The 17032-nt window shown below is 42.9% G+C and overlaps 1 long non-coding RNA gene across 1 annotated transcript in view; it reads right to left on the bottom strand.

Annotated features, from left to right (window-relative positions):
* LOC146766057 (uncharacterized) overlaps nt 1–15970 on the bottom strand; it is a 35102-nt gene extending 19132 nt beyond the window's left edge. The window contains exons 1-2 of the long non-coding RNA XR_014958509.1: nt 4390–15970; nt 3343–3449 (exon numbers count right to left, since the gene is read on the bottom strand). This is a non-coding gene — a long non-coding RNA (uncharacterized LOC146766057). The remainder of the gene's footprint in view (nt 1–3342; nt 3450–4389) is intronic.
* Between the last annotated feature and the right edge of the window lie 1062 nt (nt 15971–17032).

Below are 17032 nucleotides of genomic sequence, written 5' to 3'. Positions count from 1 at the left end.
AAGTTGGGGTGGCATCTTTTTAAAGTGCAAACTCTTCTTTAGGAACTGTGTGTGTACAAACAGTTTTTGATGCTTAACTTCAAGAAGCTATGGCCTGAGTCACAGAGATCAACTGTAACACAGGCATGTTAAAAGAATCTTATTAGCAGGATGAACACTGGATTCCAACCCCTTCATTAGGAACAAGGGAACTTGTTGGATGCTGAGGAATGCCTGCCCCAAAGGATGAAATGAAAGATGGGTCTCCTGAGGCAGCTCCTGGATGTGAAGGAGCTGACAGGAGGGCCAGCAAGTGGATACTGGAGGATTAGCTCAGACATTTGAAATGGCACTTGGAAGGACTAGATAATACCCTGGCTAAAACCAAGAAGTGGGTATGAAGCATAACAAGGGTTTTTTTCTGCCTTATTCTTCAGGGAAATGAACCCAGCCAACCATTACAGCTCTTCCACTCAGAGCACCTTTTGGGATGCTCAGATTTACTCAGCTCATCTCCCCCACGGTTTCTTATATTGTCTTCTAGCATCTCATACAACCTGGGATGGATTTAATTATTCACTTCACCCTCCCACCTGATAGCAATAGTCATTTCACAGGAATTTTTAGGGATCTCTCTACATAAAGACATTGTATTTCCTTGACATTCTTTATTAATTAGGCCCACTTTTACATAATGATGCTGGTAGGCCTCTGCTTATAACATGTCTCCCTCTGCAGCCATGAAACTCCTTTCCATCCAGCCTTGGGGAATGCTTCTCCCTCTCCTGCACCTGAATTGTTTTTTATTTAATGTAACTGGAGAAGTTTTAAATCTGCACCAGAGCAGCCATGTGGCTGTCTGCTGCTTCTTCTGAAGTCAGTGTTAACTTCCACAGGATGTTAAACTCACAGATGCCTCATATGCCTCAGAATTTATTAACTGAAGCTCAGATTCCTTCTAAAGAAGCAGAAGTTTCCAGTGACATTTTGTCCTGCTGCTGCTAACGGCTTGTGTGATCCACAAAAACCTTTTAGTGTCTGCAGGCATTAGGCCACGGGGTTCAAACTTAAAACTCTCTGCTCAGAATGACTCAGTCACTAAATGCCAAAAGGAGAAGAGGGCTTTGGAGGGAGTTCACCAAGCAGAAATAACCATTTCAGTTTTCTTTATTCTCTCCCATTCTCATTTTCCCGGTCTGGGGAAAGCAAAAAAACCTCCATTGTCTTCTTGGTTCAATGCTGTGAGACTTCAGCATGCTGCACAAACAGGAAGGGGCCGTGTTTTTCTAGGTATTAACTCATGGCACACAGTGAAGTGTTGCCAGCTTGTGCCACTGCCCAAAAGAACTGTGTGAATGCTGAGGGTGAGCAGGATGCTTTGGGAAGAGTCACTGATGGACCGAGCTCCTGTGGCCCCATTGAAAACCCCACATGGAGCTCGGGCTGCTCTCCAGAAGCACCTTGGATGAATTCTTTGGGTTTCCAGTCTGTTGCCAGGGCAGGATTTAGCTTCTCACTCAACTCAGTGCACTAGTCTTGGTCTCTCCCTTCTTGGAAAACTGCAAGGTGAGGAGAATAAGGTGAGGAGAACAAGGTGAACCACCTGCCCATGAACAGCAGCCAACCTGCCACTCGGATACCTGAGGTGCAGTTGTCACGGTCTCTATTTTAGATGACCTTCTTTGCTTTGTTTTCAACATCTTGGGCCCTTCTGATAAACATCATCTATGTGTTTGCTGTGGCTGCCCCATCCCTGGAATGTTCAAGACCAGTTTGGATGGAGCTTGGAGCAACCTGGGATAGTGGAAGATGTCCCTGCCCATGGCAGGGGGTGGAATGGGATAGTCTTTAAGTCCCTTCCAACCCAATCATTCCATGATCCTATGATTTTTATGCTTGTTACAAAGTCTTTTTTCACATTTATTCTCCTTTTTCCAACTAGCTGGAGGACAACTTTGAAGAAGAAAAGAAAATCCATGGCAAGATGAAAAAGGCTCATACTAAAGCAGAGCGGGACCTCAAAACGACAACTGCCAACATCAAGGAGATGAAATGGGCAAAACTTGAAAGATGTTCTAAGGAATTTTCATGGCTTAACGTGTCAGTTAGAGTGGAATTTCCCAGAGTACAGAATCCTACTGGGTGCAGCTGTGCTACGTCACACCTCTGACAGCATCAGCTACAGCTGAAAAGTCCCTTGACCATAAATTCACTGGGAAAATCCACAGTCATCCCAGATCTCTTCAGCATTAACCCAATGACAAGCACAAGCACAGTTCAGAAATGCAGATTTTGTTTCCTAAGTTTTTCTCTGACTCATTGTCTGATATTTGTAATTCATCTTCCACACTCACCCACATATAAAGTGTGTATAATCACTGGGAAGTTATGAGGCTTAAATGATTCATGTTTATGTAAGGCCTTCTGATCCTCAGACAAAAACTGTTTTAGAATTGCAAAATATTATCACAAATTAGAACTTTATTTTAGTGTCACTATTGACTACTTCAGTGAATGGTCTGCCAGGACTACTCTGAGACACATCCCCTTAGAAATTAACTTCCTGGAATACAAATATCCAACTCTATATTATCCAAACCACTAATTTACCTAGTTAATGAGCTAAGTATCAAAGGCAATGTGTACAATCATTAATACATACTGCAAGCTTTGCTAATTCATATTCTCCACAGGGAATACAAGATCCTTGTGCTTCAGAGCAAGGCCACTGGGACACTTAAGTGACAGAAATAAAATTAAATGTTTTAGCCTTTCAGAGCTGCAAACAGGCTCAGCTTCCCAGGCTGCTTGAGCCTTTCTGTGCAGACCAGTTAATGATGGGGTAAGAGGAGCTTCCACAAAGGAAAAAGGGACTTAAGTGCCCTGCCAGTCCCATTAAGGAGACAGACACTTCACTACAGAGCAGAAACACTAATTTGGCTTAATTCATTTGCTGTAATGTCCTACCTTTGCCACCTCACAACAGGCAGCTTGTGCAGCTTTCAGTTTTTGGTAAGACTGAGTTGGCATAAAAGATTAATACAGCCCTTTAAACGTACCCTGTTAAAATGGAGTCTGGATCCATCTCTCTTTAAACCCTTAAATAACAGAACCAGATGAGATCTAGTATTTATTTTTCCCTAGGCAGATGCTGATGTTTTTTTCTACAGCAGATTCTGACTTCTGTATGAGCTTGTGAAACCCTTGGGCTTGGAAACATTTGCCTTTTAGTTTCCAGTGACTGAACAGTTCAGCCAGCTCTGAATCCAGCTTGTCTTGTGTATTATCCACTCACTGGAAACTCCACTGTGAAGTCTGGGGAACTTTATGCTCACTGCAGATCTCCTGCCTTGCAGCTCTGACCTGGAGAAAGGTGATGTGTTCCAGGATCCTCCTCAGGAAATCAGCAAAGATGTCTAGCAGACTTTTCCATGGACTCTACTGCTTTCCAAGGCACTGTCCCTCTCATTCTGGAAGGAAAGGTGGTAAATCAAACAAGAAATGAGGCCACAGTTCACAGGATGTGCGGTGTTACCATTCTGAATTCAAATATTTATTTCATCCAAGTATTTCAATGTTCAAATATTTAACTAAACACTCAGCATTTCAACAAAAACACGACACACAGACCTAGATTGAAGCTATTTCTACGAACAAGCCTCTATTTCCCTCAAGCAACCAAAAGCAGCTTGATTATATTCCTGAAGGCCAAATTCCAACATCATACAGAAAGCCAGTCATGCTGCAGATAACATCAGCTGTCTGCTGAGACACCTGGCCAGACATTCCTGCTTTCTTGGCTCAGTATTCCCAGCCATAGATCTCTCCCAAGAAATAAAATCCAGTTGAACTAACATAAAGAGAAGAGAGTGAAGAAATTAAGATTCTTGTTCATATTCCCACAAATTTCTCTCACATCTCCTGCTCACAGACACTGCTGTGCTCGTATGTGTACTCCAGTCACTCCAGACAGTGAAGAGCTGGAAGAAGACCTGGAAGCTGAGGCTATATTTGAATAGAATGCTCTGAATGTGTTCTAATGACTAATAAAAATTGATAGCATCAATAATAAGGAACATTTCAATTTCAATTCACTTTAGAAATGTGAGCTGATGAATTCTCAAACATATCAGAAGATAGGTCCATGTTGTCAGACACCTTGAAAGAGGGAAAACAGATAGAGGATCTTGTCCAGTGCACAGAAAGCAGCAAGGTCAGTTCAGGCAGGGCAGGGCCACAGGAAGAACACAGTTGCTGTGGCTGGGATAGCAGAGCTCATGGAGATGCCCCAGAGTGAAAGCACAGCTGGAGATGGACAAACAGCTCATGAAGGCAGAAATGGGTAAGCTCAGTGTAAGCATGGGATCTTTGCAGAAATCCAGAGGGAGAGACCAGCAGGGAATTCCTCACCAAACCAGTGCAGCCACAGGTGTAGCCATGAGTGCAAAGCAGAATCCTGCTCTCCAGTGGGAGCTGCTGATGCCAGGAAGCAGCTGATGCTGAACACTGCCCATCCTGGCTGATGGAGTAGGCATCCCCATCACAAAAGTCAGGACACTCTGCACTCCCCCAGGCTACTGCAGTCATCCCAGTGCAATCACCAACCGGAATAAACTGAGTTTGCCAGGGAGGGAGGATATCTTGGCCCTTGAAGCCTTACTCAGCATCATATGACTGACCTCTCTCTTCCAGCTGAACTCCCATGCTCATGTGCACTGGCTGGAAGATAACCTGGCTGAGGCCAATGCCCAGCTGGCTGCAGTGGGGGAGAGCCAAGCTGAAAATAAAGCCATCAGGCTCCAAGGTAAATTTTTGACAGCTTTGTGCAATATTACCTCCCTCAGATCCTTCTCTTCCCCTCTATTCCATCCAGCTCTGGCACCCCTGCCCTGTCTCTTCTCACAGATCTGCCCAATCGTTCTCTCTCACTCCAATCACATTGAATTAGTTCTTCTCCTGCTTCTTTATACAGTTGTTGCACAGCCAAAAGCAGCCAGCTAGGCTGGGAGCTCCAGGAAGCTCAGGGCAGGCTTACCCAGACTGTCTACTAAAGATCTTGTATGCAGATGACCTGAGGAGACAGCTGGATGAGGAGTCCAAGGTGCTGGGGAACACCAGCTGCCTGCAGAGGCTGCTGCTGTCGTGGGTCATGCACTGCCTGCTGCTCTGAACGTTGTCCACTTCAGAGTAACAAATCTGTTGTGTTAGCCCTCAGAAAGAACTTTCTTATCCAAGTTAATGTCTGGGCTTGACACCAGCTGGTCTGGGAGGGAATGTGGGGGACATGAACCTTGTATGGATATGGAAGTAAGATATGGAGTCTCTCATGAGCTGGCAGCAGAGCAGAACACAGAGAGCCTCCTGATTATCAGTCCACTGTCCATTCAGTGGATTGTGCAGCAGTTTATTTGCAGAGATCACAAAAGTCTGGCTCAAAATATATCAACATTTCATCTCCCTGTCTGACACCTGTGTGTTGGAAATGTCTGCTTATCTCCAATGAGTAATTCTAGTGCTGCACCTGTATATCACCAGTCTGGCAAGGATTCTGTGTTCAGAACAATCACCAAATGGGTTTACTGTCATAATTCTTTGAAACACTGAGAGCAAAGTGATGGTGACATGCCAGGTTCTGTTTTCAGTTGTATGAGCTCAATTCAATTCACTGCAATACAGCAAAAAACAGGTAAGGAGAAAAATAAAGCCTTAGCTCCTGAACAGGAAGATATTTTCAAGGCTGAGGTGTTTCTAAATGGTCCAGGACTGAGCAGTTCAAGTGAAACTTGTGCTACCTTGAGTTCTGCACGGCTGCAGTGGGAGCCCAAACAACACCAAGCAGGATTTTGACCTGATGAAAGAGCAGCTGGAGGGAGAGGAGAAAAACAAAGCTGCAGTTCAGCTCTTTAAACTCAACACTGAAATCTGGAGGACCAAATAGAGGATTGATGCCTTTGATAGAAGCAAAAACTGTAGGAAACTAAGCGAGCTCTCAGCTTTCAGGGAGGCTGGGGCTTAGGGCAGTCTCATTATTTAGCTTGGCTGCTGAGTCACAGCTTATGGATGTGAGCTGTTGGGATGTAATTTGGTAAGAGAGAGAAAGCAAAGGGCTCCAGCCAAGAGAAGGAAAATAATACTTGCAATAACAGAGACTACTGAGACCTAACATTGGTACACTGACAACAGAAAGCAAACCTTTATGATTAAAGCTTGAATTTGGGTAGCCTTTTTTAATTTCAACAGGACTTTACTCCTCCATTAGCCCTACAAAAGCCACTATAATTTCCTAAGGATAAAGCAAATCTGTTTTCTGAGATTGCTGCCAAGTTACCATCTTTTCTCTAGTGAAAACAGTGATGGTGTTCAGTAGAGGGTTGCTGATTCCATCACTCTTCAAATCCATTAACTACTCACCAGGATATTTCTGCCATCTTTCCTTCAGGAAAAAGTTGGCCGTGAGGCTTTGAAAGCAGAGGAGACAGTGGGATCAGTCCAAGCCTGGGCTGCCAACATGGAGAAAACAAAGCAGAGGCTTCAGAATGAAGTGGAGGACCTCACTGTTGACTTGACAAGGCCAGAAATCCAGCTAGCCAGGAATGTACTCAGCCTGATCACCAAGATCTAACACCTGGTACCAGAGGCTCTGGGAGTCTTTCTGTTAACTTAAGTCAGCTTTGATCCAGTCCCTTATTTCTTAAGGTCTCTCTATTAAATGCCAAGCAATCTGTATGACCATGAGAAACAAGGCTAAGACTTCTCACATCAAGAGAAAACTCAGATGAGAGCCACAGCTAATTCCTGGGAGCACACAGCATGCTTCTCATAAGCTCATTAGCTGACTTCCAGAAAGAAGAGTACAGCTAAAGCAAAAGGCTTCCTCTACTGCAAGGCAAAGCATTCATCTTCCTTTAAAGGATAATGATATCCTGCTTTGAACTTTTCAGTGTTGCAATACTGGTGGGTTGGCCACTGGTTATTAACTACCAAACTCAAAGCAGACCTAAACAACACAGTTTAAACACCAGCGCCTTAATTAAATTAATATTTCTACTCTTGCTCATGTTAGTGTAAGAGCATGAATAGTAGTGCAACTGTAGGATATTTGAATAAAAACGTTACTTAAAATAGTCACAAAGGCTGCTCCAAATCCACTGAAGTCCTTGGGTACCTGCCAATGCCTGAAGTTGGCTTTAGAACAGATCCCAAGAGCCGAAAATCCCACATACAGCATTGCATTACTGGGCTGAAAAAATCTGTTTCCCCATCCCTTTCTTTAATGAAGCAGTTCTTTATTCTATGGTTCCTGTGGTGTGCTTGTCACCATGGTATCTGAACACATGTGTGGATCATAAGGATATGTAGAATATTTGTGATTAAAAGCTCCTAGGAAAGAAAAATGTATCTTTATTCTTTCCCTTCATGACAAGTCTAAAATAGTCTTGAATAACATCTTGTTTGTAACCGAATCTGCTTTAAGATAGCAAAAGTCACACTGATCAACCCAGGCAATTACCAGCAGCACATCTGCACAAGGAACATCTGAAGTGGAAAACATTTGCTCCACAGCAGCACCATTATAACCACAGGAGCAAGGACGACTATCACACTGATGGGAACTGGGTGATCTTGTTAAATTCCTAATGGTGAGGAAAGACAGCCTCATAAACATTTTAATCATCCATTCAGAGTGACCAAGAGAAATGCTGCCAGCCTTTAGAATGGCTGCCAATTTAACTGTGACTGGCTGGCAGGACATGCAGAGAAGTGAAGTGTGAAGAAAACTTGTGTCCAGTGAATGCTTGGCTTTATTCTTCCAGGCCAATGCTGCTTGTGCTGCTCTGGACAAGAGGCACAGAGTCTTTGGTAAGATGCTAAAGGAATGGCAAAAAAAGGACAAAGAGCTGCAGGTTGAAGTAAATTCACAGAAGGACTGTACACAATTGAAAATGTAGAGCTTAAGGGTGCCTAATGAAGAATCCTTGAAGCACCTGGAATCTGTAAAGAAAGAGAAAAAGGCCCTTAAGGTTAAGTACTGGTTTGAGATACAAAAATTCTGAACATGATAAGCCCCTTGATTTCTACTGAATGATCTCTTGGGGTGTCTTCCAGCACCAATTCCACTTTCCTTATTCCTAGCAGTGCTTTCAGTCTCTGAGGACATTCATTTGGTGCCATAAAGGAGAGGCTGCAGTGACACAGTGCTAATTCTGGCTACTAGCATCCTCTAATTTTGAGCAATTCACTTGGGAGGGCTGTTGACAACAGCCAGCTTTACCCTGGAAAGATGATATTCCCTTTAACCTCTGTGGAGAGGATTCAGCATCTCCAGCAATCAGCTCAGAGCAAGTCAGTCAGACTCCTCTCAATCTCCCTCTTTGCATCCCTCCTCTCTACTGACTGTTCAGTGACACCTTCCCCTTCCCTCCCACCACTTTTTTTTTTTTTTTTTTTTTTTTCAGTTCTGTAAATTACAAAAATTGATCTCTTACAGGACTCTGGAAGAGGACACTGTAAACATTTAGAAGATGCTACAGTCTCTTGTACTTGTGGCCAAGAGAAAACAGTGATGGACACCCTGGCACACACCCAGAGTTTCCTGGGCTCTCCCCCAGCCCTTTGCTCGAGCCTCCATCAGCTGGCAGAGAGTTCCTCTCTGCTGCAGGGAGATGATGTGGTGTCCTGTTCCCATTTTGTGAAAGCAACCATCTGAAAGGGGGAAAGGGGAAGACCCACAGGGAAGGCTGGATAAAAACTGGGAAAAAATTCTCTTTATTTAGTGTGCTTCATTCTTCCACCTCTGTGAACACATGCAGCTAGCAGGGCTCATTCAGAAATCCAGGATAATATTTAGCAACGAAAGAAAAGGGCAGCTGACAAAAAGTGACTGAAACCATTTCATGCTATTTCCAGTCAAAGGATCTGTCTGATGCACTCAGTAAGGTTCATAGTCCTGAAATAAACCTATCACATGAAATATCTGTTTTCTTCCCTAGAGGAAATTAAGGATCTAATCAATCAGCCGAGGAAGGGAGGGAAGAACACTCAAGAGCTGCAAAAGATGAAGCTGGAGATTGAGAAGGACAAACTGCAGGTGGCACTGGAGGAAGCAAAGTCTTCCTTGGAGGTATCAATTCTGCAGATGTGAGAGATTCCTGGCAACCTGGTGCCTGCTGCCCACGTACCACCAGATGGATTTTGCATTTATAACTGGATGGATTTTGTATGTATAATCACAGAGAGCATAATTACATTATGTATATAATAAGGTTGCATCATGGAGGTTTTAAGTTAGACATTAGGAAAGTTTGATAATCATTAAGGGGAATTATTGCTTGGACCAGATTGTCTGAAGGTTATGGTCTCTGTTATTGGAAGTTAAATGCAGTCTGGTCTCACATCAAGTGGCACTGGTTTGGCAGGAGCTGATCCGTATTTTAGGCAGTACATTTTTAGGATGACCTCTTGAAATCTCTCCAGCCCTGTTTTAAAAGAAGTTATCAGTGAATGGCTTCGTACAAAGTCCTGGTATCTCAGCTTTAACAGATTTGAAAAGTTACTATATTTTTGCTACTTGGTGGGCAATAATTTGATACAAGGGCTGGATCAGACTCAAGATAACGGACTGCTGTACCATATGCTTCACTGGAGTCCACAGAAACACTCACCAGCATGCAATTGAGTCTCTGCAGGCGAGTCTGGAGACTAAAGTGAAGAGGCGTGCTGAAGATCTCTGCCTGGAAATGATGGCCACTGACCTGACCAGAATGGAAATGCAGCTGGATTGTGCCAGCAGGAACAACAGTGAGCTTGTCCAGACCTGAACAAACTGCAACAGCATGGCCAGGTGAACTGGAGAGGCTGGCTGCAGCTCCTGGATGGAAAATAACTCCAGTTCTATTTTATACTTAAGTAACAAAGCAGTAGATTATGAGCTCTTGTTTAGACAGAAACCTTGAACACACTGGGAATTTACATTCAAAATCCATGGTTCTCCCACTCACACCAATTTCAACCTGCAATAGTTTCAACAAATCTTATACAAGACAAGCATTACTAACAGCTTTTGTCAAACTGAAAACCCAAGAACTATTTATATATAATTAAACCAAAAATGTTCTGTGTTTAAGAGAAGTTGAGATTGCTGTTTGAATAGGATAGCCAAGAAATGGACTGGAAACTAACAGAGATGTAAAACTAGAGAGCTTCCTTCAGCTCTTCATTGCTAAAATAAAATGAAGTAAGCAAATTAGTAAAAAGCTGTCTCTTTGTTGGAATAAAGTGATACAGCTGCTGCCAAAAATCCAATTCTAGTAACTTAAAGACTAACAACAAAGATTCTATCTCCCCATACATATCTATACACACACACACACACACACTCAAACCTAACTTGTGCTCAGTTACATCAGCCTCAATCAGAAACAATTCTCTTAAAGTCAGTGTGGCTATAATTAGAGGTAATCATGGTGCTGAGAGAACTGGGGTTTTTATGGTGTTTGGTTTTAAGTTTTGCTTTTTTAAAAAGAATAAAAATCTGGCATCACCTTAAAGACCAACTTTGCAGAGAGACCTCCTACAACTTTCAGCATCCTCTCCCTTTATTATTTACATTAATCTTCCATCTGCTTTCGGGACCTTTGGATCCAAAGGGATGAGGATGCTCACCACATGAGGAGCTGCAGGAGCTGTAAATGCTGCCTCTGCCCACCTCAGAGACAAGTGGAAGAAGTGCAGGCTGCCCTGGATGACAGTGGGCACTATGGAAAATAGAAGCAGGCAGAGATCATGGAGAAAGCATTATGAACTCAGTGTCCATGCACAGAGAAAACAGAACTATTATGCAACAGCTACCTCATCAGAAAGTTTATGTATGTGTAGTTTAACATTAAATCTTAACTCTGGGTAAGAAATGCAGGATTAGGCAAATAATGGATAAATATCAGTGGTCTATAAGGCAACTCTGATAATTCTATGGAACATGAAGAGCTGGGTTTTTAAAAATATTACACTCATAGCAGGATTGTCACAAAAGCACCATCTTGGCCCAGCCTTATTCCTAGCAAGGCTTATGAAGAGACTTTAAACAAATTTGGTGGAACAGTTAAGACACTGCTGAGGGAAAAACTACCCTAAAAGGGACAGCATAAAATTCTGCCTCCATTGAAACAAGAGTTTTACAGTTGTTTCCATGGTGCTCGGATTTCTTCCATGGACTGGAGCCTCCAGTGAAATCCATTGTAGTGAAATCTGAAGCCTCCTTTCATTACAGAGTGCAGAATGAAATAACATAACCTGCCACTTCAGTGTGTGCACAGATTTATGAAGCCACTTTAACATTCCCCGTTAGAGTCTGCAGAGCTTTTCCATCAAGACCACCCATGATAACATTTCCAAGGAGAAGAGTGTAACTTCTGGAAAGGACTGATAATCCAAGAAGCACTTCTCAGCTGCAATTATGGGGCATTGGTTATAAAAACTGAGTCGTAAATGTGGCTTTTATTTGAATAGGATAAAAAATACAACCAATACATCCCCCTCCAATTGACTGATAATAAAAGGATTCATTTTAAGCAGGTGAGCTGCTATCTCCATACTAAATTGGGGGCTTAAAACTTGTTATCTAAAACCCACATAGCACTGAACTTGTCCAGCATTCTGGAACATTGTGGCACATTTACATTATGTTGTTTTGCTGAAGAGCAGCCTTTGTTACCAGAATGCAATTTTTCTATTAATGCTTTTGGAACTCTCCTTCCATAGTGTGTTTTTATTATTATTATTATTATTTTTACAGCAGCAACATTAACAGTCCTCCAATGATTCATATCAGTAAACGGTAAGCGCTAAATGAGCTGTGGGGCTCATATTTTCCATGAGATAAAAAGACACATCCATATCAAAAACTGTGGAGCAGAGACTATGTTTTTTGAGAAAGCAATCAAGTACAGCTTCAGTCAGGTCTAAAGCCAGCTGCTGCTACTGCAGCAGAGCTTTGAGATAAATAATATTGGTATATCAACTCAAATCCAACAGAAATTCAGAAAAATGGATGCGGATTTCAGGACTTGGTAAACAACAGGGTCTGTTTCTGACTCAGAGGTGTATCATTGTAGCATTCACAAATCATCTCTGGCAGTTGAATGGAAGAGAGGAGCAGATAGGAAAGATGTCAGGGGTCTTCTTTCTGCCCTCTAAAATCAGTTAGTTTACTATTAAATGAAAGCTGGGGCCTGACCTTCAACACATTACTAATGAGCACGAGGAAATCATCAGCAAGCACTGAGGAGGTGATGAGGGAGCAAAGAAAGCTGTGGCTGATTTAAGTAATCTCCCCACCTTTCTGCCCTTTATGGGGGTAGCTGGCAACTGTCAGGTATATATCCCATTATTTCTCTCCAGTGCTGATTTGAAAGCAGTGTTAATAATAGATGTCAGCACTTGCACTGCTTTTTATGATCCTGAAAGGCAGGATACGTGTTAGCTCACTGATTGCAGCCTGGCAGAATTAATCCACAAAAGAAGAAATTCACTTTCACTCTGCCTCCCTGGTAATCTGCATCACAGATGGCACCCTGAGGAATTCCTCCATTTCCTCTTGATTTGTCCTTTCTTTCACTTATTACACAACTCCACTCCTCACACCTATCAGCCCTCCAACAAAGAGTAGGCTGGGTTCCCTCTCCAGCGAGTCAGTGGCATTTGGAATTGGCAGAGGAGAGCAGAGCTGCCAGCACTGAGCAGATTGCTCCTTTGGCACTGTGCTGACAACTGGCACTTCCCAAATATCACAGCTAGCTGGGGATTTAATGCACAGCATTTCCTCCCAGACTGACACTGAGCCTTCTGCCACCTTTGTGCTTTCTGTGTGCTCAGACAATGTCTTCACCCTCCACCTACAGCACACATTCAACCACCTTCTTTCCACTGGAGGGTGGAAATAAAAGCCTGAAGTGTCATTAGAATCAAAACTATTGATTTAATAACAGGTGGGGATAACAACTTTGATTAGTCCAGTGGTTCAAAATAAGCACCCCACCACCTGGTTTATGATCTGATCTAGAATTGTCCAAAATGTCAGGGATTACTTCCAATTATTTCAGTGAACTCTGGATCCAGCCTTCAGAAAGGCAGCCTGTGACACACAATAAAATTAAAGATATGGCAAAATTTCTCAGAAGGTAACACACAGATTTAAAATCTACATATCCTAGTTTTTCATGATCTGTATAAATAGCTGTGCTCTCAATCTGTTTCATACCTTCCTCACAGGCTTCCTGTGTGGCAAAAGATCTGTGTCTGGAGCAAGATCATTATGTGCACCTGGAAAAGATTAAGAACAACTATTAAATTGCAATAAAAGACCTGTAAGTCAAGATGGAATAGGCAGAAGTTAGCCCTGAGAGGAGGAGGAAAAAAAACCACCATTATGAAACCCCAGGGTAAAAAAAAACATGTACAAATATATTAGAAAGATTATTCCAGCAGAGCAGCTATGAAACTCTTTCCTGCACCTAGCTTCCGCATTCAGCACAAATACCTGAAAAGGAACATTTTCATTTAACAACCAATATGCCCCAAAGGGAATGCACTAATTCAAGGAAATCCAGGCTAGGCAGAAAAGCTGCATGTGGGATACTCTGAACCCACTGGAGCGCAAGGGAATTTCAGCACTTTGCACCCCGTGCAGAACTCATCCATCAGAATCTTTATGGTGCCTGAATGCAGCAGGAACAAGCCACTGGTCTCAGCAGCTGATCTACACCCACAAAGGAGAATTTGGAAGGTGTGCTGTTATCAGCAGCATGACTTTTATTTTTTAACTGCAACAAAACTCCAGAGCACGAGTAACTTCAAATTCCTGGGATAGATACCATCGCCCCATTTCTGACCCTCAAAACGACACATCAATTGTCCTTCTGCTCCTCTTCACATGAAGGAACTGGAAACAGCCAGACACCAAGCAGAAACAGTGTGTGGAGGCTGAAAATTCTGTACAAGCACAAGAGCTCTCTAAAGGAGCTGGTCTTCCACCAGAAATGTCTATAAAACTCACAAGATTGGACATATACAGAATAAACTGTAAATGAGGAGGCTGTAGGTCTGCCCTGCCCCAGCTCACTGTTTCACCACTTGGGAGTTTGATTGGATGATTCTTACAGGTCCCTTCCAGCTTGATGTGTTCTGTCATCACACAATGGCACTTGGTGCACACCAGGAGCATTTTCCCTCTCCAAAACACCTGCTGCAGGAAGCACATGTTCATGTTCAGTTCATACTGACAGCATCCCTGACATGTGGACCTTTGTAGACTTGGATGCACTTTTTGAGACAGTCCCTGGAATGTGTGCATCACTGTCTACAAAAGATTCTTCTCCTCTACCCTCTGTGCAACCCCTTCCTGCTCTCAAGCACAGTCTCTGATGTGTGCACAGACATGAACACACAATTTATAAAATACTTATTAACTACAACTCTTCAGGGTCATGCCCGTTCTCCTCACCCTGATGTCACCATGCACAAATATCAGATGTGTTCCAGGTCAATTTTGCAAAGATTCCTTTTGCTAAATCAAACCATTTCTGGTACAGGAACAGAGCCTGGCCAAATAAAGGAAGTCCATGCAGGAAGTGGAAGATGCAGAGGAGAGGGAGATGGGATGGCTCTAAACAAACTGCACATCTGGCACTGTGTCTCAGGCTTTGCTTCCTGGGGAGGTTATCCAAGGCCTCAACCCTCTTCCTCTGTGCCAGTGGCTCAGGGAAGCTGGAGCTCCTATGTCTGGATCTACCTGCCATGAATTTATTAGAGCAGAAAAGGGTGTGGGATGGAGATGAGGAAAACATAGGTGTGTTCTCAACACCAGCTGACTCATGCAGTTCCCTGAGAAAGGGAACACAGATATTCCACAAGTCTCTTTAGGCACAGAAGTACTCCTGGAACAGCTAATGGATAGTACAGATGTTTTCACTAATGGTAAGACAGAAAGGGAAAAGAAGCAATATCCTTCTACTCCCCAAATGGGTACACAGTAAGGACTAAATCTTTTCTCAAAAGAATAGAACACAGAAAAAGTGTGAAAGAATCTGCAGACAAAAGAATTACCTGTGTGTCAGACCCAAAACCTTGCAAATAATACACTCCTGCTACATCTGGAATGATTGAACACATCCAACATTTTGTGATGGATCTGTGCTAACAGAGATTTAAGATTTTTCAAGTCAAGGATGGGAGATGTGATCCAGGTCATCTCTTGCAAATAATTCCTCTCATCAATAGCCTTTATTCTTAGTCTTATTAAGGTTTAGTGTATGGGGGAAAACTTGTATTTTTCACAGCGAGAAGGCAGAACATCGTATTCTGTTCAAACTCAAGATGTAAGGCATCACAACAGGAGGGCAGAGAGCACAGAAACAGCAAATTCAAACAGCTGAGAGGCTAAAACAGCTCCTCTGGCAATGCACACCTAGAATGCACTCAAGCCATGACTTTTCATTCACCAGTTACCTGTTTGTGTATCAAACAGCATGTTCCAGAAGATCTCTTTTTGACTAGCTGCTACCCTGTAGCTGAATGAGGATGTCCCATCTTAAATCTTTTTTTCATATATACCTTAAGGTCAGATTGCATTGAAACCACTTTCACTAAAATCAGTTCAGCCTTGCTTGTGAGGCTGTAATCTCAAAAACATCAGCATCCTTCCTGGATTAGCACAGAGCACTTGTATCAGCATTACAGCAGGAGCAGTGGTGGAAAAGTCTTTGGGAAGCTACACTGGAGACAGGGTCTTAGCTTTTAATGCTTAAAACCTCTGCAGAGCGCCTCATTTAGATGCTCTCCCTCCATCTGGTGAAAGTCATTTTGCAAACATAAAACCGTACTTAAAATGTAATTTTGTTGCAGTTACATAACTCTGCTCGGCCTAGTTGTGTGGTTTTAATCCCTGCAGCTGGGGCAGGTTCATTGTTAAGCCAATAAGGGCTGCACTGATTACACATCTTGCAGGCACAGAGCCACAGGACCACTGACAGAGGCCACCCACTCTCACTTCTTGAATACAAGAATACAAGACCTTTTACTGCACTTTTGCCATCCTGACAAATATTTCAGATCCATTCTTAAAAACTCCTCAGAGCAGCCCTCCATCCTGTAAAATCAGCTCCTAACACAGGGCTTCACTACTTCAAAATAGTCGCTGGCATTTTTTTACCCAGATCTGCCTTGTTGTTATCTCTGTTTATGACTTCTCACCCTACCCTGTGGCCATAAGAGAACAAATTATTCCTTTCCTCAGAACGGCAGCCTTTCATCTATTCCAAGACTATGCACATCTTCCCTCAGTTTTCTGTCCTCTCAACAGGCTCAGCTGAAGTCATGTGTTCAAAGAGCCCTGATCATTCTTGTCACCTTTTTCCCCAAATCATCCACATTTCTCTGGTGCACAGGACTCTAACGCTCTTCTAATGCAGCTCAGCAGAGCAGGATTCTTTTGTGTGTGTTACTCAGATTTTCTTACCCACATGGGGCTGTGTGGAGTTTACCTCATCTGCAAAAAGATGGTTTTTGTTCCTGTTCATCTTTTGACCCTCAGCATCCCCTCCACCCTTCCCTGCAGCTGCCCTATTCCCAGTGGTGTAAATTTGAAGCTGATGGTGTTGGAGTGAACAGCAGTGCACCTGCTGCCCAACCACATCCCATGTTTACCTCAGAGCTCCTGTTTTGAATCCTCGTTCTGCCACTGTGTTTATTCTGAACTCAATCTCTGTTTCAGATGCAGTAATTGCATTATTGCATCACAGATGAGTAATGCACAGGTAATTCCCTGTACAAGCACTGATATTAAGTACTTCTTCCCTCAACCAGTTTTGCAACTCCTTTAGAGCAGTATCATCTAGACTGGTTTCCCAGTTTATTATTAGAATACCCTGCAAGCCAGTGTCAGAAACTCTACTAAAAATCAAGATATATTACATACATTGCTTCGCCCTTATCTGCAATCCTTGTTATGCTGCCAGAAGAGGAAATTAGATTGGCTCAATTCATTCCTGACAAAGCCATA

This window comes from Lonchura striata, chromosome 14, assembly GCF_050655825.1.
Source record: "Lonchura striata isolate lonStrDom1 chromosome 14, ASM5065582v1, whole genome shotgun sequence".
NCBI lineage: Eukaryota > Metazoa > Chordata > Aves > Passeriformes > Estrildidae > Lonchura > Lonchura striata.
The sequence above is the reverse complement of the archived record's forward strand: the minus strand, read 5'-3'. Positions and strand labels throughout refer to the sequence as shown.